Raw genomic sequence first — 24,003 nt, forward strand, 5'->3', positions numbered from 1 at the left:
CAAAATGTTTTCTGTGCCCTTACCATTCAATGCCAGGAACTAACTAATCCAGCTGTTTTTCTAAATGTATTTCAGTATTTTCATTCCCAAAAGCAAACCAATAACATCCAAGTTTTTACATTGTCCTCTTTAAATTTATGCTGTGGAAGAAGGAAGAAAAAAATGGAGGGAGTGATGGAGGGAAGGAGGAAAGAATTGGAAGATGGAAATTTAGGAAGGAAGGAAAAGGGAAGACCTAGGAAGCATCAGAAAAAAGGGAAGACCCAGGAAGTAGTCTTTTTATTGTGATGCTTCACTGTAACTAAAAGGATGAACCTTCAGAAAAACTCCCATGTGCTATATTATTTGTTTAGATTTAAGAAGAGAGAAAATTTATAAGATAATATTCTATTTATAGAGGCCCAATGATAGGAAGGAAAACTTGGGTAATCTACAACAACTGATGGCTAAGGGAAATAGAACAAAAGGTCGTTCACTGGAAATGCTTGACAAAATAAAAGAAACAAGGTATTTAGGAAGCCAGTTAAAAGAGAGGGGAAGTAGGTTGAAACAGATTAGGCCCAACTTCTGTGCTACTGCTTCTCATGCAAACTTTAATATACATAGAATTCACTTGAAAAATCTTCTTAAATCAGTAAATCTGGGATGGAGACTGAGATTCTTCATTTCTAACAAGCCTCCAGATGATACTCATCCTGATGGTGTGCGGACCTCACTTTGACTAACAAGGCTCTAAACTCTCTTATCCTTAACCACTTGTAAATTCTTACCTTTGTAGATGATGTACATATGCCTGGATTTCCAAGATGGAATTCCAAAACCATTTTTCCAAATGTAATATTTCACATGGTGTTAGGATTTTTGATACTGTACTTTGGGTACCATGGGGTGGTAAATAAGCTTCTGTAGAATGACCTGGGTTCTGAGTCATATTATAAAAACACATTGGAAAGAAATCCATTTTTTGTGGATCATCATATTTTTAGAGTCTGAGTGTAGAGAAATTAGTGCAGAATTTTGAGACCATTAAGCCCAATCTCATCATATAATTTTGATATTTTAATTGAGCCCATTATGGGGGGCAATCATCCATGTTGCCTGATACATTTATGTTAAAATATGTGAAAATATTAGTAAGAAGTTTCAAGTCAGGCAGTTTAAGTCAAGGATAGACTATTAAAACAACACATAAAGAGGAAGTAAAACTGTGCCAACTGCTACCTTTTTGCCAAAAATCACATATTCACAGCTGATGTGTCCATTTCTTGATTTGTTTCTTTCTTAATTTTAAAAGATGCACATTTCTGTAAATGCTGACCTTTTCAGGAAGAGTGTAATTAATACCTACCCCCCCTCAAGAACAGAATGCTGAGTCCTCACTGATCAAAGTGCACTCAAACAGGAGTTTTTATGGGAATGAATACCTCTATTAGATCTTAGTAGTCAGTAGGAATAATATTTGAAGCTGCTTTTCAGTGGTGCCCACTTGTGTTATGGCTGGGTTGTAGTCTGACTCTACATAGCCATTAAGAGATTGTGGCAGTGGTAAAGAAAGGAATTATAAGTCTGGTAGACGTGATGTGTGCATAGAATATAAAGGCCGAGAATCACTGGTATGAAGTATACAGATAATTGTCTGAATTTTCTTGTTACAGGAGTGTTATTATCTATTGCAAAGTCTACAACTATGTATTTAATTTGATAATATATTTTTATTTTCAATAGATTTTTTTAAATAAGAGTGAACTAATGAAGAAAGTTCATGCTTAATGAAAAATGAAGTGCTAAATTTCTGTTTCTAAGGGAAATTGCATGAACTTGTAATTTGCACCATATGCTTGTCAAAATTGACCATCAACCATTGGGTTGTTGCAGGGTTTTTTAAAATTATTTATTTATTTTTAGAGAGAGGGGAAGGTCGGGGAGAAAGAGAGGGAGAGAAACATCAGTGTGCAAGACAATACATAGATTGATTGCCTCTCTCATGCCTGCTACTGGGGACCTGGCCCACAGCCCAGGCATGTGGCCTGACTTGGAATCGAACCAGCAAACTTTCTGGTCATAGGCCAATGCTCAATCCACTAAACCACACCAACCAGGGTAGGTTGTTGTAGTTTTTTACTCATTTATGTGTGTGCATTTAGTTCTAAGCAATTTTGTCTCATGTGGAGGTTCATGTATCCAACACAGACAAGATACAACACAGTTCCATTGCTCTGAGGATTCCTTGTGTTGCCTTTTTACTTTTATAACCAAGCTCATCATCCCCCACACACTGTCCCCAATTCCTAACAACCAGTAATCTCTTTTCTATTACTAAAATTTAGCCATTTAAAAAGTATTATGCAGATGGAATTATACAATATGTATTCCTTTAAGATTGGCTTTTTTCATTCAACATAATTCCCTGAAGATTCGTCCAACTTATTGTATTTATCAAAAGTTTATTTTTACTCTTGTTTTACTGAGATATGATAATACAGATATTGAATATGAAAAAATTTGCAGGAAGAATTTTGAATATAATTTTTGTTAGTTCATCAGAAGTTGAGGGAGGTTTCAGCATAATGAACAATTTTGTTGTCATTAAGAAATCACATCACATGGACAAAACCAAAGGGGGATAGAATCAAGGGTGGGAAGTGGGGATGGCTGGGGTTGGAAGGAGTGCTGGGAAGAAAATAGAGCCAACTGTACTTGAACAACAATAAAAAATGTGAGAAAAAATGTTTATTTTTGTTTTTTTACTAAAAATTATTCCATGGTGTGGATTTGCCACAGTTTGTGTAACCATTCACTCATTAATTTTTGTATGAACATAAATTTTCATTTATCTAGGATAAATGTCCAAATGTGCAGTTGCTGGGTCATGTGGTAGCTGCATGCTTAGTGTTTTGTTGTTGTTGTTCTTAAGAAACTGTTAAAATGTTTTCCAAAATAGGCTTACGTATGTTGGCAAAAAACCCTGCTCACATTTTGATAGCAATTGCATTAAAATGATCAATTTGGGGAGAATTAACATCTTTACTCTGGGAGTCTTTCATTTATTTAGGTTTTCTTTAATTGCTTTCATCAGCATTTAGTAATTTTCAGTATGCAGATCATGTACATGTATTGTTAACTCCATACCCAATATTTCATTTTTTGGAGTGATTTTAAATGATGTTGTATGTTTAAATTTGGTTTATGCTACTCATTGTTAGTATATACAAAAATAATTGATTTCTTTGTGTTGATCTAATATCCTGTGACCTTGTTGAACATACTTATAATTTTAGAATTTATTTTATAGATTCCTTTGGATATTCACCACATAAAATTAGGTTATTTGGAAATAGGGATAATTTCTTTCTTTTCTTTATTTCTTTATTTTCAATACATAAGCCTTTTATATCTTTTTTTAAATACATTTATTGATTATGCTATTACAGCTGTCCCATTTCCCCCCTTCACTCCACTCCATCCTGCACACCCCATCCCTGCCACATTCCCACCCTATAGTTCATGTCCATGGGTCATACATATAAGTTCTTTGGCTTCTACATTTCCTATATTATTCTTACCCTCCTCCTGTCTATTTTCTACCTACCATTTATGCTACTTATTCTCTGTACCTTTCCCCCCTCTCTCTCCCTCCCACTCCCCTGTTGATAACCCTCCCTCTGATCGCCATTTCTGTGGTTCTGTTCCTGTTCTAGTGGTTTGCTTAGTTTGCTTTTGTTTTTGTTTTAATTGTGGTTGTTAATAACTGAGTTTGCTATCATTTTACTGTTCATATTTTTTATCTTCTTTTTCTTAGATAAATCCCTTCAATATTTCATATAATAAGGGCTTGGTGATGATGAACTCCTTTAACTTGACTTTATCTGAGAAGCACTTCATCTGCCCTTCCATTCTAAATGATAGCTTTGCTGGATACAGTAATCTTGGATATAGGTCCTTGCCTTTCATGACTTCAAATACTTCTTGCCAGCCCCTTCTTGCCTGTAAAGTCTCTTTTGAGAAATCAGCTGACAGTCTTATGGGAACTCCTTTGTAGGTAACTGTGTCCTTTTCTCTTGCTGCTTCTCAGATTCTCTCCTTCTGTTTCATCTTGGGTAATGTAATTATGATGTGCCTTGGTGTGTTCCTCCTTGGGTCCAGCTTCTTTGGGACTCTCTGAGCTTCCTGGACTTCCTGGAAGTCTATTTCCTTTGCCAGATTAGGGAAGTTCTCCTTCATTATTTGTTCAAGTAAGTTTTCAATTTTTTGTTCTTCCTCTTCTCCTTCTGGCACCCCTATAATTCGGATGTTGGAATGTTTAAAGATATCCTGGAGGTTCCTAAGCCTCTCCTCATTTTTCTGAATTCTTGTTTCTTCATTCTTTTCTGGTTGTATGTTTCTTTCTTCCTTCTGGTCCACACCGTTGATTTGAGTCCCAGTTTCCTTCGCATCACTATTAGTTCCCTGTACATTTTCCTTTGTTTCTCTTAGCATAGCCTTCATTTTTTCATCTAATTTGCGACCAAACTCAACCAATTCTGTGAGCTTCCTGATTACCAGTGTTTTGAACTGTGCATGATAGGTTGGCTATCTGTTTGCTGCTTATTTCTGGAGCTTTGATCTGTTCTTTCATTTGGGCAATTTTTTTTTTGTCTTGGCGTGCCTGTTATGTAAATGGGCGGGGCCTTAGGTGTCCACCAGGGCGGGGTAACGCTGGTCACTGCGCTGTGACACTGTACGTGGGGGAGGGGTCCAATAGGGAGCAATGGCGCTTGCTCCATTCTCTGCCAGATTTCAGTCACTCCTTTCACTACCCACAATCAAATTGGGCCCTTCTGGTGCTGATCCCCTAGTGGGTGGGTTTGTGCACGCTTTAGGCCCCTGTGGGTCTCTCCAATGAACTCTCCTGTGAGACTGGGAGTTTCTCCTGCCGCTGCCTCAACCACACAGGTGTTTTCAATCAGAGGTTTGAGGCTTTATTTCCCAGAGCTGTAGCCCTGGGTTGTGCTCCCCTGCCGTTCCTCCCCGTTTATCTATGCCCGAATGTGGGTTCACAGGGTCCGCCAGCCACCACCTTGTGGGGTCTGCTAACTGCAGCCTGGCCTGCCCTGTTCCACTATCCGCCACCTCACTGGGTCTGCCAGCCCTCGCCTTGCCGCGAGTCCTGTCTGCCTGGCTGCCCATCTCCGCCCCTCCTACTGGTCTGGATGAATGTTTCTTCTTTTATCTCCTTGGTTGTCAGACTTCCTTACAGTTTGATTTTCTGTCAGTTCTGGTTGTTTTTTGTATTTAAATTGTTGTTGTCCTTCTTTTGGTTGTGCAAGGAGGCACAGTGTGTCTATCTACACCTCCATCTTGGCCGGAAGTCCCTATATCTTTTTCTTGCCTTATTATGTTTAATATCAAATTATGACAGCAGACATCCTTGCCTTATTCCCAATCTTGGGGCTAGAAAGCATTCAATATTTCACCCTTAGGTATAAAGTTAGCTATAAGTTTCCCCTAAATGTTTTTTCTTAAGTTAATATAATAAGTTATCTCTATTTCTAACTTCCTGAGAGATTTTTGAATTACATATTAAAATATTCTCTGTATCTCTTCCCCCTCCTCTTGCCTTCTCCCTCCATGTCCCTCCTACCCTCTTTCCCCACTCCCTTCTTCCCTTACTCCTTTCATTTTTGCTCTCAAATGCTTTTTTCTGCATCAATTGATAAGATCATGAAATTACATATTTATTAGCCTATTGATATTTTTAAATTATTTTATTGTTGTTCAAGTACAGTTGTCTGCATTTAACCTCCACCCACCCCAGCCATCCCCACCTCCCTCCCCTGTTTCCACCCCCACCCCCCTTGGTTTTGTCCATGTGTCCTTTACAGTTATTCCTGAAAACCCTTCCTCCCTTCCCCCCATTATCTCCCATTATCCCACCTCCCCTCTGGTTACTGTCTGTTTGTTCTTAATTTCAATGTCTCTGGTTATATTTTGCTTGTTTGTTTGTCTTGTTGATTAGGTTCCACTTAAAGGTGAGATCATATGGTATTTGTCCCTCACAGCCTGGCTTATTTCACTTAGCATAATGGTCCCCAGACCCATCCATGCTATTGAGAATGGTAGGAGCTCCTTCTTTCTGCTGCGTAGTATTCCATTGTGTAAATGTACCACAGTTTTTTGATCCACTCATTTACCGATGGACACTTAAGTTGCTTCCAGCAAATGAGACCAACTGGACCATTTAATGTCACTCTTTTTAGACATTTTTTAATTCAGTTTAGTAACATTTTGTTGAGGTTTTTGACAACTAAGATCATGAGAGATATTAGACTGCAGTTTTTTTTTATTGTGTTTTACAGGTTTTGGTCTGAGCATAATACTATCCTATGTTAAGAAGTCTTCACTTTTCTATTATCTGGAAGAAATAATATAAAGATTGTGTTAATTATTCTTTAAAGGTTTAGAAAATTTCTTCAGTGAAGCCATCGGGACCTGGAAATTTCTTCTTCAGGAGCCTTTAGATTGCAAATTCAAATTCTTTAGTGCTTATAGGATTTGCTGATTTCTATCTAGCTTTTTCAGTTGCTGAGAGGGAGTTGTTGAATTCTTACCTATAAATGTGGATTTGTTTAATTCTTCTCTCATCTATCATTTTTGCTTCATGTGTTTTGAGGCTTTCTGGCACATGTGTATTTACAATTATTATGTTTTGCTTTCTGATAGGATACTTGCATTTTTTAAGGATTTTATCTTGATTTATTACAACATTTTTGAGTGAAATTTTTCTTAGTTGTTCTGTTTATTGCAATCTATATGTGACTTACCACAGTCTATTAATACCAACATTTTACCATTTTTGCATGAAGGCTGCAAACCTCACTTTCACTTGGGTATCTTTATCTTTCTTAGTTTTAAAAATCGGTGAGTATCAGATGTTGTTATAATTTTATTTTAATCATCAAGTATGATTTATAAATGCCATAAGGAGAAAGATAATCTTTTGGATAGACTCACATTTCTCCTCTTTTCATTTTTTCCAGTCTGCTAAATGCTTCAATGTCCTTATTTTATTATTTCTTTTATGGTAAACTTTTTACCTTTAGACATTAACAATAAATCTGACAGCAACGCCTTCTTTTAGCTTTCCTTAGTCTGAGAAAGTCTCTCAGTCCACTTCATTCCTAAAAAGAGTTTCACCTGCTCTAGAATTCAGGATTGACACTTATTTCCTGGAAAGATGACATGCTGTTAGAAGCCATCTTGGAGAGAGTTTGACCACTTGTTGACTCAAGAGCTGAAATCAGGCAATAGTAGACTCCACATGCCCTCCTCTCTCCTTGGAATGTGCATTCCACTTGCCTTCCTCTCATTAGAATCTCTGCCAGGGACACAGCCTTGAAAGAATAAGGTACTGTTGAGATCATCTGTACTGAGTATGTGACTAAGCCCCATTGAAGACTCTATATAAACTTTAAGATGCTAGTGGACAGATGCAGAGAACTACTTGTCTTGCAGTCACCCAGGACAAGGCTGTAAACTTCCTCATTTATGAAACCTGCCACCTACCAGTCTTGACTGGCCAGGCTCTTCCTTCAGTCTCTCCTTGCTCTCTATGTATGGGGACCAATTTGTAAACTTAAAATTGGTGAGCCAGCCAGGGGATAGAAGAAATGGGCTTTGGAAAGAGGCACCTGTGGGGGAGGTCATAATTTGGCCATCCATCTCTAGGTAGAGAGGGTTGGCACATATGTTAGGTGCTTGTGTACCACTGCATGGGTACAAAGATGCTCCAAAAACACCAGCTGGTCTAATGCACTGATTTAAGGAACTGTACCTAGTTCATTGCAGCAAGGAAGGGAATGAGATGGCTACATAGTGAGCTGGCCTGTATTGTGGACAGCTTGGCTGGCCATAAATGCTCAACTAGAGGTGGAAGCTTGAGTTAGAAAGTTTGAAGAAGAATTGAGGTTAGAGAAACACATGCAGTTTTCCATTGCTCTGCCAGCTTTGGAGCTGGCAGACAAGGTGTGATGGCAGGATGGTAAGTTGTAGAGACCTTACCATGCAGTTTTGCAAATGGGTGGCACAGGTTGCCTTGAATTAAGGTCAAAGCAATTGTGACAAAGTCTGATTGGAACATTAAGAAATGAAATCCCTGGGAAAGTGAGGAGAGTGAAGAGGAAGATGTGGTGATTCAAAGTGAAACAAAGAAAACACCCTGTGCTATTCAACCTCTAATTAATACAAAATAAAGCAAAATCAAATAATCATCACAGCCAGTGGGGCAGACCCAAAGTCAGGAAACGTTCACAATGAGAGAATAATCTCCTTCTGTGGTTATTGATGTAACTGCCAAATTCCAGCAAAATTCTGGGGAAGTGTCCAGGCATAGTTAGTGTGGCTGTGGGATGGGTGGTGATGGTGGTGGTGGGGCAATCAGTCACATTTCTCTGTCCAGGTAGGAGACACAGAAAGTGAGCAACATCACCACACATACTGCCCTCTGGCAGTGCATGCTTGGTGCTCAAGGCAATCATTCCCTTATAGATTGGATTACTTTAGCTGGCAGGGAGGCTTGGCCAATGAGGAGGATCTCCCTGGGCATGTGGACTCCTGGAAAACTGTAGAGGAGGTACAGCAAAGTTTTAGGGAGTTGGAAATGAGACAGGCCATGTACACTCCCTTCTTTGAAGGCCTTTATCAGGCCACATTCACTGTAGGAGTAAAGCCAAGATACTCCAGACCATACCTAGCACCTAGGATGGGACTCTAATGTCCATGCTGAACCAAGTCATGGCACAAGACATTTAGGATATTGGGCAATCCATTGCTGATCTAAGGGAGACTGAAAAATCCCAGGAACAGGTGAGGGCTATGGGAAAGACTGCAGATGGAAGGAGAGCAGGGAAGTTCTAGCTGATGCCTGGTTGGAAGTTCCATTTAGTCAGATGAATCTAGTCAGGGCAATCCATCCACTGGGACTGCAGTTGCTATTCTGCCCAACATTGATACCATCTGGTTGGAAATAAAAACGAACCACAGCAGTTGGTGGGCTGAACTCAGAGCATATTGGCTGGTGATCACTCATTTGATCACCAGCCAATCTTCTCTGGCCCCTAACCTTTTGCACTGACAGTTGAGCTGTTCTAAAGGGTTTAATGCTGTGCCTTGGACAATTAAAGCTGAGGGGTAAATGATCATGGGTAAGCCCTTGTGCTCCCTGGCTACCCATTCATGTCTTTAGATGGTAGAGAGGGGAGTTTCAGACCTAAGAGGACAAGTAGGCTTCTTGGGCCATGTTGCTTGTGGTAGTAAGATCCCCTTTTCTGGTGAATCTTGACAATGAAACATGTCTGGGTAAAATGGGGGACTCATGGATCCAATAAAGAAGAAGAAGGCTTCCTCTAGCAACTTGTTAGTGCCCCCCCCCACTAAAATCCCTTGTCAGTGATGCCATTTTCATATGCTGTTTTTGGCAGGACTTGTTTTCATTGAAGGGTGTGTGAGAATGGGCATTGTACTAACCTCAGATGCCTTCATTTGTTATCTTAGGTTAGGGGGTCAGGAAATTCTGGGCCTCAGTACCCTCTTTCTGTTGGGTGGAAGGGTCATAAAACACTATGAAATTATATTATTCTTTTATTTCTGGAGTCTGGAACTAGTTTTCCCTTCTCTTTCCCTCTTTAAGAATTTTTTTGTTTTTGGTTTTCTCTTGCATAAGTACTAGAGATTATAGTTGTATATAGTGGTGAGAAACAGGAAGACATGAATTTAAGCCATCTTATTTGGATCAGAAATCTGGTTAGTCAAAATAGCTGTTTTTTAAGGTCACTTAGTTTGGGGGTAACTTTTCAGAAAAGAATTCATAACTTCAATACTCTCGCACCTTGAAACATTAACAATCCTTTGTCTTGTGCTCATAATGTCCCTCCCTTCCATTTTCATAACTCTATCCTAATGAAATATAGTACATACCCCTCCAATATATATATACCATCCACTCTAGTTGTAACTTGATAAAAAGATATAAACTTATGTAATCTCAATGGTTACTTCTTTCATTCCCAATTGCATTGCTAAAATTTATCGATATTCTTACATGTAGTTTCTGCCCATGTTTTAAACACTGTGTAATATTCCTTTATATGAATGTTACTTTTATTTATTAATTCCTCTTTTGATATTTCTTTTTAGATTTTCATTGTTATAAAAAAAGAGCTACAGTGAAAATTTCTGTGTATATCTCCCTGTGTAATATGTGCAGGAGTATCTTCTGGTATATCATTACTAGAGAAATTGCCAGGTTATAGGGCATATGAATGTTCATCTCCTCAAGACACTGCCAACTGTTTTTCAGTCTGTACTAATTTACACTTCTTCCTACGATGTCTAAGAAATAATGGCAATCCAGATCTTCTCCAACACTTAGTATTATCTAGTTGGTATTATTAGATTTCTTACTTTCACCAGTAAAGTAGGGGCAAAATGATATCTTATCATGGCACTGATTTGCATTTCCCTGGTACTAATGTGGCTTAATATATTTCACAGATTTTTCCTCCTATATATGTTTTCTCTTCTGTGAAAGACCTGTTCATGTCTTTATATCTTCTACTGGGTTATTTTTCCATTTTTTTTCAAATTACTGAAATTTAGATTGAAAATTCAAAGGCATTTGAAAGAAAGAAGACAGCTGTTAAGGTCAAGAAGACCTCAACTTCAAAGAACAAATAGCCTCCTGAGCTTTAGTAGCTGATTGGCCATTTGGTGTTAAGCTGAACTGTGAAATAAGAAATAATTCCAAACTCATTTCCAGTGATTTTTGACAAGAATTCCCCATTATTGGCTTCTATCTGAGTCCAAATCTTTGACCTCTGCTGAGTGTTAAGAAAAGAGGACAAAAATGACTTGAAATTATTGTGCAGGTGAAGTAGAGAGGAAGGCCCAAGGCTGGGCAGAACTGGGATACAGGCTACATGCTAGATGTGTTTGATCAGTCTGTATTTCTGGGTTTCATACCCCTTCAGTTATCCAGTGTCCATGTGGCTCTGCATGCCTTCCCAAGAGTTGTATAGTGATACCTTATCCAGGCTTTCCCTCAATGGGCACTCGCTCAGGCTCCAATAATTCTCCTGTCCTTTTTCTTTGCTCTTCTTCCCCTAGCCCCATAACCATCAGAACACCTTCCTACTCTAGTGGGAAATAATAAAAATGCACAATTTTGAGGTCTACTTCTTTACTAAACACAGTGCTAAAAGTTTTACCTTAATTTATATGTTTTATCCTCCAAACCAATCTTTGAGGTCCCAATTTGCTGTTACCATCACAAATCATAGTCTGTTTTTTGATTCAAAGATGTTAAGTAACTAACCCAAAATTGCATAACTAATAAGTAAAAGACTTGGTATTCAACAAATGCACACAATTTTAATTATAATTTACAAATTTAATGTAACCACCTTGCTAACTAGTTTCCATTCCTTAGCCAAGCACCCATCTAGGATGTCTGAACACTCCGGGAATACCCTACCCTCCTCTCAGAGAGATGTGACCTTACCCTTTGGCTTCCATACCAGAATACATCATAAGCCAAAGATCACTGACAGAAATACACCTAGGGGGAGTATGTTTTACTTTAGAAGAAAGCCCACTGTTAAATTTCACTTATAGCCAGGCTTAACTAACAAAACAAGGGTTTATGTATCTCCTGGAAAAGCACATGTTATATTAGAGTATTTACCATTTCAGAATCGATTGAACTATTAGATTTATTTTACTAAAACATGTGAAATAAATGAGTTGTCAAACTGAAAGCCCCAAATAGAAGGACCCCACCACTATGTATAATTTTCGAGGAACTCTGCCTGTCAGTCTAAGATGTTCATTTGTGGCTATCTGCTCACATTGTTTACTTACAGAGAGGGCCTCCTTATATCCTTTCCTGCTCTATGATTATCATAGATCCTCAGTGCTGAAATCAGGGGCTCTGGTACATCACGGGAAGAGAGTCAACATCATTTTTTTTTTTTTTGCTACATGTCATTTTCCTTTATTGCAGGGGTGTCAAACTCATTTTCACCAGGGGCCACATCAGCCTCATGGTTCCCTTCAAAGGGCCAACTGTAATTATAGGACTGTACAAATGTAACTACTTCTTAACTAAGGGCAAGGAGCTCGGTGCTGCCACCTCCCAGATAGAAACAAGGTGCTAGGCAGGATAAAACAAGGTGGAGGCCCGGATTTGGCCTGCGGGCCTTGTGTTTGCCTCCTGTGCTTTACTGCATATAATTCCATCATTACTAGAAACTCAGACTTTTCAAGTGTATAAACAAAAAGCAAGAAAAATCTCATTTTTTAAAACTATTTAACAGTTACTTCTGTGAATCACACCTATTTCCAAGCCAAACTTTGTTTTTAAAGTGTGGGGAGAATTAGATAGAAATCTAAACCGTAGGAGGAGCAAAGTCTGAATCCTAAGGTTCCCAAGGATTTCAACTGAAACATTACATTCATTTTAAAAAATGAGATAAAGGAGTTCTGGCCAAGATGCAGGCATAGATGGAAACCCTTCACTCCCTCACACAACCAAAAGGAGGATAACAACCATTCTAAAAGCAATAAACAACCAGAAGTGCCAGAAAATCAAACAGCATGGAACTTTGACAACCAAGGAATGAAAGAAACAGTCAGCAAGACCAACCAGACTGGTAAGACGGGAGGACAGAGAGAACCAGAGGCAAGGTGGCAGACTGTGCAGGCAGGGCTGGATGAATGGGAAACTGAGACTCAGAGCTGACTGTGTACTATGGCGGGGGTTGCCACAGTGGGAGAAATTCCCAGTCTCACACGCGAGTTCATTGGAAAGTGTAGCTAGAGCCGAGCAAGTGAGCTGCATTGTCCCTCCTCTGACCCTTCCCCCACAGACAGTGCCACAATGCAGCAAAGAGGGTTGCCCTTCCCTGGTTAATACCTAAGGCCCCACTCCCTTACAACTTAACTGTCTTTAGTCTAGGTAAAATCTTTCCAGTTTTATGATGATGATGATAATGATGATGATGATGATGATGTTTTTTTCTTCAAGAAGGCTGAGCGTGTCAAGGGCTCCTTGGGCCATATTTCAGTGAGATTTATACCCACTGAGTACTTCCTCTCCTTTATTCATTACCATTTTGAATATATCTCATTGCTTATATTTCTACTTCTTTTACTCCTCCATGTTCTTCCTCAAGTCTTCTCCTCTCAAGTCAAAGAGAAATAGTTGATAAATCTCACTTTATATGAACAGTTTTATTCATTTTTCAGTGGTTGTGAGCTTTCTATTAACTTGCCTTAATTATAACCATCATGACTGTGGGGGAGCTTTACCGCAGAGCCCCCCGTCCGCCATGGATGAGAATAAGTATACCAAGACATGATCTGCTTGGGGAGGAGAGGTGACCGATCTCTCAAAGGAGAAGGGCCAAGAGCCTTTTTCCTCCATGGGCTTTTATTAGGTTCATTTTGCACAGGAATACAGGTAAAGCTCATCAATTATTGTCAGCCAGTAAGGGTCAAACAATAGATAACATATAGAGAACTTTGAGGGCTTATTCTGAGTGTGGGTCAGTTAGTTAAAGGGCTATAAAACTTTGGGAAACAAACTCATTTCAGGCCTGGACCCTTATCATTTAAGCTGAGGGTATAAACAAAGCAGGTTTCACAGGATTTTATGCATTCTTTCTTAGGCCTGATTCCCCAGGGAATCTGCCCTTTCCAGCTCAGGACTGCACCACCCTCTGTCATTGTTTCAGGCTTAAGTCAGACAGGGGAAGTAAGGCAGCCAAGAGATTAGGAGACTTCTTGCAGACAGAATGAGGACTCAGGCTATGTCAAAGCCGAGGGGCGAGGGTCCATCACCCCCTTTTTCTATAGGCCCCCAAGTCCTTCCCTGTGGGACTTTTTCGTGACCATGCCTGTCTTAGGTCATCCCTCCCTTGAGGAATCTTACCTGTCATGGGCTAACTGGTCAAGCTCAGGGCCAAGCAGGGTAAAGTAAAGTGGGCAGAGATGGCACCCCTGCCAGGGAGATAAGCTTTGTCTCCTTAATGGCTTATGGTCCCAAGGTCTCTGACTCAGCCTTGACCATGGGGGTTTACAGCTTCTGAAACCAGGCAGGGCGGTTCCCAACACATGATGTTCTAAATTTTAATCCCATATGTTGATCAGTTTGTTGAACAAATAGATATGTGCTCACTGTGCTTCAGTACTGTTCTAGGGGTTCCTGCCTTACTCCTTATTCATTCCCATATGTAAGGTAATATAATAAAATATAATAAATATAATGTAATATAATATAATAACCTACATATTGTAAACTTTCTTTCCTTTCTTACCCAAAATATAGAATCTAGAATATAAGATTTCCACCATGGAAATTACTCCTTTTTTGAGTTTTCTTGTTGTCTCTGGAAGAGAGCCTAACATATAAGTTCAATGAAAATGAATGAATAAGTGCATGAATGAAAATGCAAATAAATTACCTGCAAGTGTTTGTTGATTCAAATGTTAGAGGTTCAATCAAAATAATACAATAATGGTTAGCTTTAGTGCAAAACATACTTATTGGAAGAACATGGTCTAGGCAAAAATACTGAAACAATTGCACCAAACTTGGACTCAGAAGGAAAATCTAGGCAGCTGTGGGGAGCTAGGGAACAGGAACGATATCTTTAAGGGTGAATACAAACTCTCCACTTTCTATCTTTCTGTTCCTCTGGTCAAGTTTCAAATTGTAGGGAGAAAGTTCTGATTGACCTGTCTTAGGTCATCTGTTATCACGTGGCCAGAGAAAGTCAAGGTATCATGATTGTATGCAACAGGAACTTTAGGAGAGTCCTGGATACTACTTTACATTAAAATAGACAAGCTTTAACCAGTGGAAGTGAAAATAGATGCTGTTATCATTTTCTATTGCTAGAATATTATTACAAACTTAGTGGCTCAAAACAAACAGATATTATCTTACATCTCTGTAGTTAAAAGTTTAACAAGGATCTCATTGGATTGAAATAAAGGTATCTTGGGTGCATTACCTTCTGGAGATTTAAGGGAGAATCTATTTGCCATTTCCAGTTTCTAGACATTATCCATATTCCTTAGCTCATGATCTCCTTCCTTCAGCTTCAAAGGCAGCAAAGACTGCTAAGTCTTTCTCACATCACATAACTCTGATCTTTTCTTCTGCCTCCTTCTTCCACTTTTAAGGGCTTTTGTGACACCATTGGGTTCACCAAAATAACCTCCCTATTTTACAGTCAGCTGACTGACAATCTTAATTCCATCTTTATTTTACTTAATTTATAGTCTCTTTAGTCATCAGTGAATCTTGAGAAATAAGAACTCTTGAGAAAGATAATACATTTTGATCACTAGGTGAAAAGATAGGTGATCTTTTGGCAGTGCTGAGGTCACAGTACAGCCCAAATAGAGGGGATATGGGGGGCATCATGGAAGGTTGGTACGACAAGAAGGCATTAGAGCAAAATTTGCACAGATCTGCCTAAGCTTATTCTGTGTGTAATTTTTTTATGTATCATAAAAGCTGAATGCACTGTATCTGCAAAAATACTTAGCTCCTGGTGAACTCTTTATATCATTTATTTTAATGAATGCTATAGAAGAATATAGTGTTCTAATCTTTAATGAAATACCTCATCACCAAAAACATATCTTGCATCATCTACTAGATGTTAATAGATAATTCAGGAAAGTTCTTAGAGATCAGAATATAATATCCATGATGAAGCTAGGGAAATTCTATAACATAAGGGAGTCTATGGTTACTTCTCAGAATCTTTTGCTTTTGGTTATCATCTTTATGGCCTATTCATTGCCTATGAGAATATTTTAACTACCCCATATTGATCTAAAATCCTTCTTCTGAAGAATTCTCAAAATATTACTGATTATATTTGGCAACAAAGGTAAATTGGTTGCATACATTTTTAGAGTTGCTTTGAAAATAATTTAATTCAAATGTTTCACATGAGCAAATAGAGGCCCTCAGAGTTTAAATAACTTTATCAAAGTCATCCAAATGTACTGCAGCAAGGGTAGTAAAGAAATTAATCTCTTGTTTAACACTTTAATGTATATGGTGCCTTAGTATACTATCTAAGATATTTCAAGTTCCTTTACACACATGGACGTGCACTCACACCACATATCCACAAATCAGAAACAAAGGAACTGGGAAAACAAAGATGTGTCTGTATAATTGGAACCATGTATTTAAAGTAATATAGTTATAATTATCCTTTGTGTGTGTGCATGTGCATGAGTACACTGAGTATACATATAGCTATAAAAGAAGACAGTGCTGATAGAAGATGCATTAGATTATAGGATAAAATCATTCCCAAAACTATATGGTTAGTGCTAAAGACTGACAGATCAAGAGGAAAGTATAGATAGTTTACCTTAATTTTATCAGAAATCCTGACAAAATCTCATGATTACTTCATGAATAATATGGAAAATATGCTGACAGGAAGAATAATACGCCCAGTTAACCTAAAGACTGACTGAGCAGCAGGATTGAGAAGTGTTCATCTTGGTGCATTCACCAGTGCTAGATATCCTTGAAATAGTCATTAAAAGACAGATTGCATAACAGTTTCAAGAGCAACCTACAAGGAACACATTCGGGACACAGTGGTGTCAATAACTATGAACAATATGAGATTTTACACTTCTTGCAAGCTGACAAGTTAGTCTGCCACATTGTCACAAATGCTAGCAGAAGATAAACTAGTTCTGGACCAGAGACAAAGGACTTACTACCCACAGCACAGTAAGTAGCTTGAACCTCCTGATTACAATGGTTCCCTTTGTTCCCCAAGTCCCATTGGATTGACGTGGAATGACTACAGTAGAGGCTGCACACACATTAGGTCTGTGTCACAGCTGAGGAACTTTTACATAGTCTTTTACAGAGGACTGCCTACCTAACCTTTGCCCCAAGGGAGACATATTTACAGCCATGGATAACTAACAAATCTGGCTACTGACCAAGAGATGAGACATTATGTCTGTCATCCAAGGCTGTTTGCTTATACAAACATCTTTGAAATGAGAGTCCAGGGCAAAATTTCTCAGTGCTTCTATTCAAATGACATGCAGAAATGTGAGAGCTCCATGGAAAATTGCTTTCCAACAGGTGGCTGTGCCATCAGTCACTCATAAGCGAGCACAGTTTGCTCCAAACAAACTCCCCCTAATTGGATACCTTTTAAATTTTGCTGGGCCAGAGAATGGGATATGACTGCTAGCGCTTGCTTTCAGGGTGAATTATTTAAAAATGATACAACTTAAATCCTACATGTTACTTCACAAGCCCTCACAAAATCCCTCACAAAACTTTCAATGTGCATGGCCCTCATTTCTACAAATTCCTCATTCTTCAACGATAAGAACAAGAAAAGTAGGAAAAGACAAAGAATTTTACTGTATAGTCATACTTCAAATATGGAGCTGAGATGGGTCACATGGAGTCGAATATCTGGCAAGACACTGGAGGAGGGAGGAAAATTAACCTGCTTCAGTGCATTAGGGATCTGCAGTGATGGGGTCTGAGACCACAAGGTCAAATAATCATCCCATCAGCCACCGTCACTATTTACTGGATTGCACCTTGGGTTTACAAGTTAGAGCTTTTTTCCTGTTTATATTCTGTGTAGGGAGGTAGTAGAGGCAGCAGCATAATGAACAAAGAGCCCTCCCAAAATAACCAGGGAATAAGCCCCCACTACCATCATCAACAACCAGGTATGCCCTGGTATAACATACAACACATTTAGAGTTGGAGGACACTCAGAGTTGGAAATAAGTATGCCACCCTTAAGACAGTAGTTTACTAAACATCTCCTACCTATTTTCTGATTTCAAGCTCAAGAGTTAGAATTCATAATTATTTGCCTCTGCCTTAGGATCAATTAGCATATTTAAGACCCTTTCACTCTCCTACTTTATATAGAGAGAATTCACACATACACTCAAAAGTGGTAAAAAGGGCCACATTGTTTCTGATAGTATTTGTCATTCTTAAAACTCTGCATATTGCCCTGCCCAGTGTGGCTCAATGTATTGGACCATTGCCCCATAACTGAAAGGTTGCAGGTTCGATTCCCCGTCAGGGCACATACCTAGGTTGGGGGTTAGATTCCCATTCTAGGCATGGATGTATGGACCCAAATGATGAACCCACACAATCCTCAGCCCAGGTGGGTAAGACCCTCCAGTCTGGGTGCATATGGGAGACAACCAATCAATGCTTCTCTCTGACATTGATGGTTCTCTCTCTCTTCCTTCCTCTCTCTTTAAAAGCAATGAAAAACAAATGTCCTTGGGTGAGGATAAAAAATTTTAAAAAAACTCTGTGCATATCATTATAAAGTATTAACAAATGTGGAATTATTTTATTTTTACCTTTAGCAGAGTATAACATCAAGCAAGGATTAAGTTGAAAGTCACTATCATCAGCGAGGGCATGCTTAACATTTTTCATGTAGCTTAAAGGACAGACAGGGGTACTGACTGCTTCATTTCTAAGGCAGAAATCACATTCTGAATAGAGATACTTTGGATCTGTTTATATCATTCTTTCATTTAAATTAACTCCTATGTTTTAGATCCAAGCTAGGTAATTTCTAATGTGACCAACTTCTGGAACAAATAACAAGTAGTGTGTTTAAGGTATTTTTTTTTTCTTAACTGGTGTATGTCTTGACTTCATATTTGTACATGCTGCTTTCCAGAGGACAAGACCTTTTTTTAAAAGATGAATGATTCTCATAATCAGTTAATCTTGCTTAAAACCTGCATTATACATAAAAATGGAATATATATCTCAATTACCAAAGAAAGACTAGAGCTAACATTCATTGAACTTCAAGTTATGATCATGCTGAATTTATATGAATTCTTAGAAGTTTGCATCCCATAGCACCTGAAAGTCTTTGTCTTTGCAAATAACGACTCCCTCTGTTCATGCTTCATGTTCTCACTGTGTGATAACAAAGAAATGGAGAAAATTGGGTACAACTATATTCTCAATTTTTTTTTTTTGCCAAATAACAAACTCAGGAATACATTATTGGACTGAAACATATTTCCTGTGTGGTTCTGAGCAACTCCTCAAGTGTTTATTGCCCCTATCTACCAGCATAAACCTAGCTATCAAATTGGATTTAGATCATAAGGCTGGGACTTAGCAATATTTTGTTGCCAACACTAGATCTAAATACACTGTGTAGTTGGGAATATTGATGAATTTTTATGTGAAAAAAGTAGGGAAGGCTATACCCCAAGGGCACAGAGTAGAGATTAATGGACTCCTCAAAGTCTGTGTAAGAAATCCTGCTTTATAATTACTCAAAATTTATAACTACTCAGTGTCAACCTACTTTTTGAAGGATATATAGTATGATAAATGCAAATTAAGCTTAAAAATGAAATGGCAAAAACATATTTAAAAATATTTTGTGTGAAAGAAGAGTTTGCTTATTTTATCTCTTCTGTTTTTTGTTTTAACACATAACTTCAATAGATGAATTAGTTTCAACTGAGATAGGGATTTACTTTATTTAGCTGAAATCAGTGCTAACAGCCCATATTAGCTATGTTTTCTGTGCCAATTGACAAGTCTACAACTCATGGTATCTGCCCTATAGTATTCCTTTTCTAAAAATTTATCTGATATCACTTCAGTTAAGGTGGGGGTGGGGGAGGCTTGGAATGCCAAGTCTTGTGCATTTTTATCCCAATGAATCCTTTCAGAAAATGCTTCAGGAACATTTTGTTGTTATTCAAGAGGTTGGTAAATTGTCCAATGTCACATAGTCTTTATATCTAAGAATCTGGATTCTCTCCTGGGTTCAGTGGTCTGTAAAAGCTTGTTCTTTTCCCCTTTCCCCATATGCCAAGCTGACTTTGTTCCTACCTTATTATCTGAGCTGCCTCTTGGCTCACTATGCTCAGCCATGGTTTTCTGCTGAGAAAAGACACTCAGAGAGATTTTCAAGAAAGATATTTTCAAACCACATTTTTTGTGCTTTCTTTTTTAAAAACTTGACATACTTTAATCCATTTTAATCATATACCTTTTTCACTAATTATGTATTTTTAAAATTTAATTTCAATGTCCTGACTGATTGAAAAAAATATTAGATTTTATTCAAATATCAAAAATTTCAAAATACACTTGATTTAAATTGTGCACTTTTATTTAATACTAAAATGCTACTACAATGATGAAGTTACCCAGTTTGATGGCAACAACAACAAAAAAAATCAGTGTAATCTCTTTCAAGTGCAGCTCTGACCTCCATTCATCAGCCCCCATTGCTGTATTCTGCTATTGTTCTTGGAGTGGGGGGAAAAGAGGAGACATTGAGGAGAATCAATGGGTGTTACAGGGTATTCTGCAAAGGAACTTCAATTTGGCGCTTCATTTACTGAAGGATGAAAAATGACTACAGGAATAGAAGAGGATTGCAAGATGTGGTCTAAATTAGATCCAAACACATTCCAACCCTTCAGAACACTACTAAACAGGTTAGCTCTGAGTAAATGTTTATTGAGTACCTGCTTGGGGAGGCCCTAGGTGGTTTCTGGATTGACAAGATTAGTCCTTATGCATGAAGATCTAATGATCTAGTGGGGAAATAACCAGGGTAATAGACATAAACATTGAAGAGTCTTGTGATGAAAGCTTGTTCCTTTGTTCCCAGGGTGCACACAGGTGATCTTTAAAGACTTATCTAGCACAGAAAGAAAATGGAGCAGTAAAAAAGGCAAATCTGTGTTAGAAAATAATTCACTAAATTGGGGAATAAATAAAACTAATATATCACTCATAGGTAATTTGTCCTGAGTGTGGGATCAGTGTGATGTCCCTGATTTGCAATTTTATCCTAAACCTCTCTATTTCCTAAACTTTGCTGCTAACCTAAGAATCACCTATGGCCCCATTCCAGATCCACTGGATCAGAATCTGTATGAAACAAACCTAAGATGCTCCAAAATTAACAGGTACCCCTGAGTGATTTTATTGGGAAGTTCAGGAAACATGGCTATAGCTAGTGTCTGAAACTCCACCATTTGAGCAGAAGATCTCAAACATTCATTTGCACAAAAGAACCTAATTCTGCAGTATTTGAGCTTAATCCATTTAGTTTGACAAATCTTCTCAAAGGTTGAGAAATATTCACACTAAAAATGTTAATGTTCCTACACCCACCCTCATAGAGTTTAAGTGAGTGGACCTGCTGTGGAGCCAGCCCATTTATCTTGTTTGGACTAGTATGTTAAGGGATTCTGATGGAGGTGATCTTTGAAAGGCACTTGAGAAATATTGGTTCAATTAGAATTTTTTCCTCTTGAAAATAAACACATTTCACTCATACTTCAGAGTAAAGGAAGGATTTGCAATTGGGTTATAATTCCAGATTATAAATACACTAGACTATAAACTCTGAGAAGACAGGAATTTTTTTTTGGGGGGGGGGGTGTTTTTCCCTCTTTTGTCCAGTGATGTGTGCCCAGCACCTAGAAGAGTGGCTTTTACATAGTAGACACACATGATTTGTTGATCTTTTTAACCAAATAATAATAATAATAATGTTTTAGGCTGCAATAAAGAATAAAAACTGTTTATCTGAGCAAAGAAGGGATTGCAGTCTGGGGCATGGATTCAGGGAGCAAGTTAAACTGTGCTCCAGAGGGGACAAAGAAAGGCAGGGTTTATAAAGGGCGTAACCAAACAGGCTGTTCTCATTTTGGTCCTCCCTGTGAATGAAAGACTTGGCTAGGTCTGCAGGGATTGGTGAGCCCCACCCTGAAAATGGAGGATGCTGGTTTTTGAAACCGATCGGCTCCTTTCAAGGTGAAAGATGCAGATGGTCTGCTCACCGTGATAAGGAGGAAGAAGTCAAGTCCATGCATGTCATGCAGCAATCACTGATCCAGGATGTTGGTGGATGGCTTTGAGCTGAGTTTAAAAACAGATCACAAAGTTAACATGAGTTTCAAGATCTGAAACGAGATGTGCATAAGTTCCACTTCCTCAGCGGCCTCCCAACTGTCTTTTAAGTGCCTCTCTTTGTGATGCTTATTCCATTTTATTTTTTTCTATGATCGACTTAATGAATGAACTCAAGGTATAAAGACCTCACGTCTCTTACCCTTGCTCCTCCATTTTAATGGCTTATCATAACCAGAAGGAATGTGCAAATAAATTTGCAAACAGAGAAGAGTGGTAGTAACAGGAGTGGAGAGGAAAAGTCTAAAATGCATGAGAACTTCAGCAGGGAGAAGAAAGAGTCAATAACAAAAAGCCAGGGTGGCAGCGGGCAATCCCTGGGAGGAATACGGGCCTTGGCCTCATGCCCAGAGTGGTGGTGCGCATGCGCTTCGTGGAGCTGTGAGGTAGGCCTACCTTGGGCTGGTGGCTGGGGCTCTCGGCTAGCGTGGAGGGGAACGCAGGCACATAGTGCGCATGACCAGACACTGCGCAAGGCCTCGTAGTACGTCCCTTCGCCATTTGACCTAGCGCGATGCTTGTATATCCTGACTTTCCAGACCCGCTGCCGCCATCTTACTGGCATCCAAGTACATCGGCTGGGTGAGCGTCCAGGAGCCGGGAGCCGGAGCCGGTAGCTGCGAGCTGGGAGCCGGGAGCTGGAAGCCGGAGCTGGAGCCGGAGCCGGGAGCCGGAGCCGGGAGCTGGGAGCCAGAGCCGGGAGCCGGGAGCCGGGAGCCGGAGCCGAACCGGAACCAGGACCGTGAGTCAGAATGATGAGTTGGGAGCAGGGAGCCCTGAGTCCGGAGCTGGGAGCCCAGAGTCCAGAGCTGGGAGTCCTGAGCCCGGAGCTGGGAGCCCAGAGTCCAGAGCTGGGAGTCCTGAGCCCGGAGCTGGGAGCCCAGAGTCCAGAGCTGGGAGCCCGGAGCCCGGAGCTGGGAGCCCGGAGTCCAGAGCTGGGAGACCTGAGTCCGGAGCTGGGAGACCTGAGTCCGGAGCTGGGAGACCTGAGCCCGGAGCTGGGAGCCCAGAGTCCAGAGCTGGGAGTCCTGAGCCAGGAGCTGGGAGCCCTGAGTCCGGAGCTGGGAGCCCTGAGCCCGGAGCTGGGGGCCATGAGTCCAGAGCTGGGGAGTGGTGACTGGGCAGGAAGCATTGCCTTAGCGTCACCGTCCCTGAGGGTGGCAGTGGTGTGCACCAGCAACCTAAATCAGAGCATGGAAGCCCACCATCTCCTCAGCAAGAAGGGATTCATTGTCCGGTCCTTTGGAACAGGGAGTTTTGTGAAGCTTCCAGGACCAACAGCCGACCAGCCCAGTATTTATGATTTCAACACCACGTATGATGAAATCCACAAAGATCTTGTTCAGAAAGATAAAGAGTTCTATGCCAAAAGTGGCATTTTGTGCATGTTGGAGAGAAATATGGAGATCAAGCCCAGGCCTGAAAGGTTCCAGAGCTGCAGAGATGTGTTTGACCTGATCCTCACCTGCGAGGAGAAGGTGTATGACCAGGTGGTGGAAGAGCTGAATTCCAGAGAGCAGGTGACCTTACACCTAGTGCATGTGATCAACGTGAACATCCAGGACAACTTTGAAGAGGCCAGCCTGGGTGCGTTCCTGTTCTCCGAGTTCTGCCAGTGCATTCAGCTCTTGGATGACGTGGACAACGAGATTGAGGAAGTGCTACTGGAGTTTGAGGAGATAAGCGGCCAGACCTTCCTGCACACTGCCTGCTTCTACTGACGGGCCACTACTGCCTCCTAAAGCCACGTTCTTGAACTTCCTCCTGTAAATAGGTTTTCCTTCCTGATACTTGTGTTTACTCCGAGGACTTCTATTGGTGGACAGTAGCAGAACCCAAACGAACATTACAAATGAGTTGAGAAGATACATGTAAATGCAGCTTAACAGCAATCACATTTTTATCCCATTTTTACTTATAATTGGGATACTGTTTATGAAGTTTTTTTT

The 24,003-nt window shown here is 39.7% G+C and overlaps 1 pseudogene; it reads left to right on the forward strand.

Moving 5' to 3' along the window:
- The first annotated feature begins 22,806 nt into the window (after positions 1 to 22,806).
- LOC112310296 (RNA polymerase II subunit A C-terminal domain phosphatase SSU72 pseudogene) lies at positions 22,807 to 23,775 on the forward strand (annotated as a pseudogene).
- Positions 23,776 to 24,003: the final 228 nt, after the last annotated feature.

The sequence above is a fragment of the Desmodus rotundus genome, chromosome X (assembly GCF_022682495.2).
Source record: "Desmodus rotundus isolate HL8 chromosome X, HLdesRot8A.1, whole genome shotgun sequence".
Taxonomy (NCBI): domain Eukaryota; kingdom Metazoa; phylum Chordata; class Mammalia; order Chiroptera; family Phyllostomidae; genus Desmodus; species Desmodus rotundus.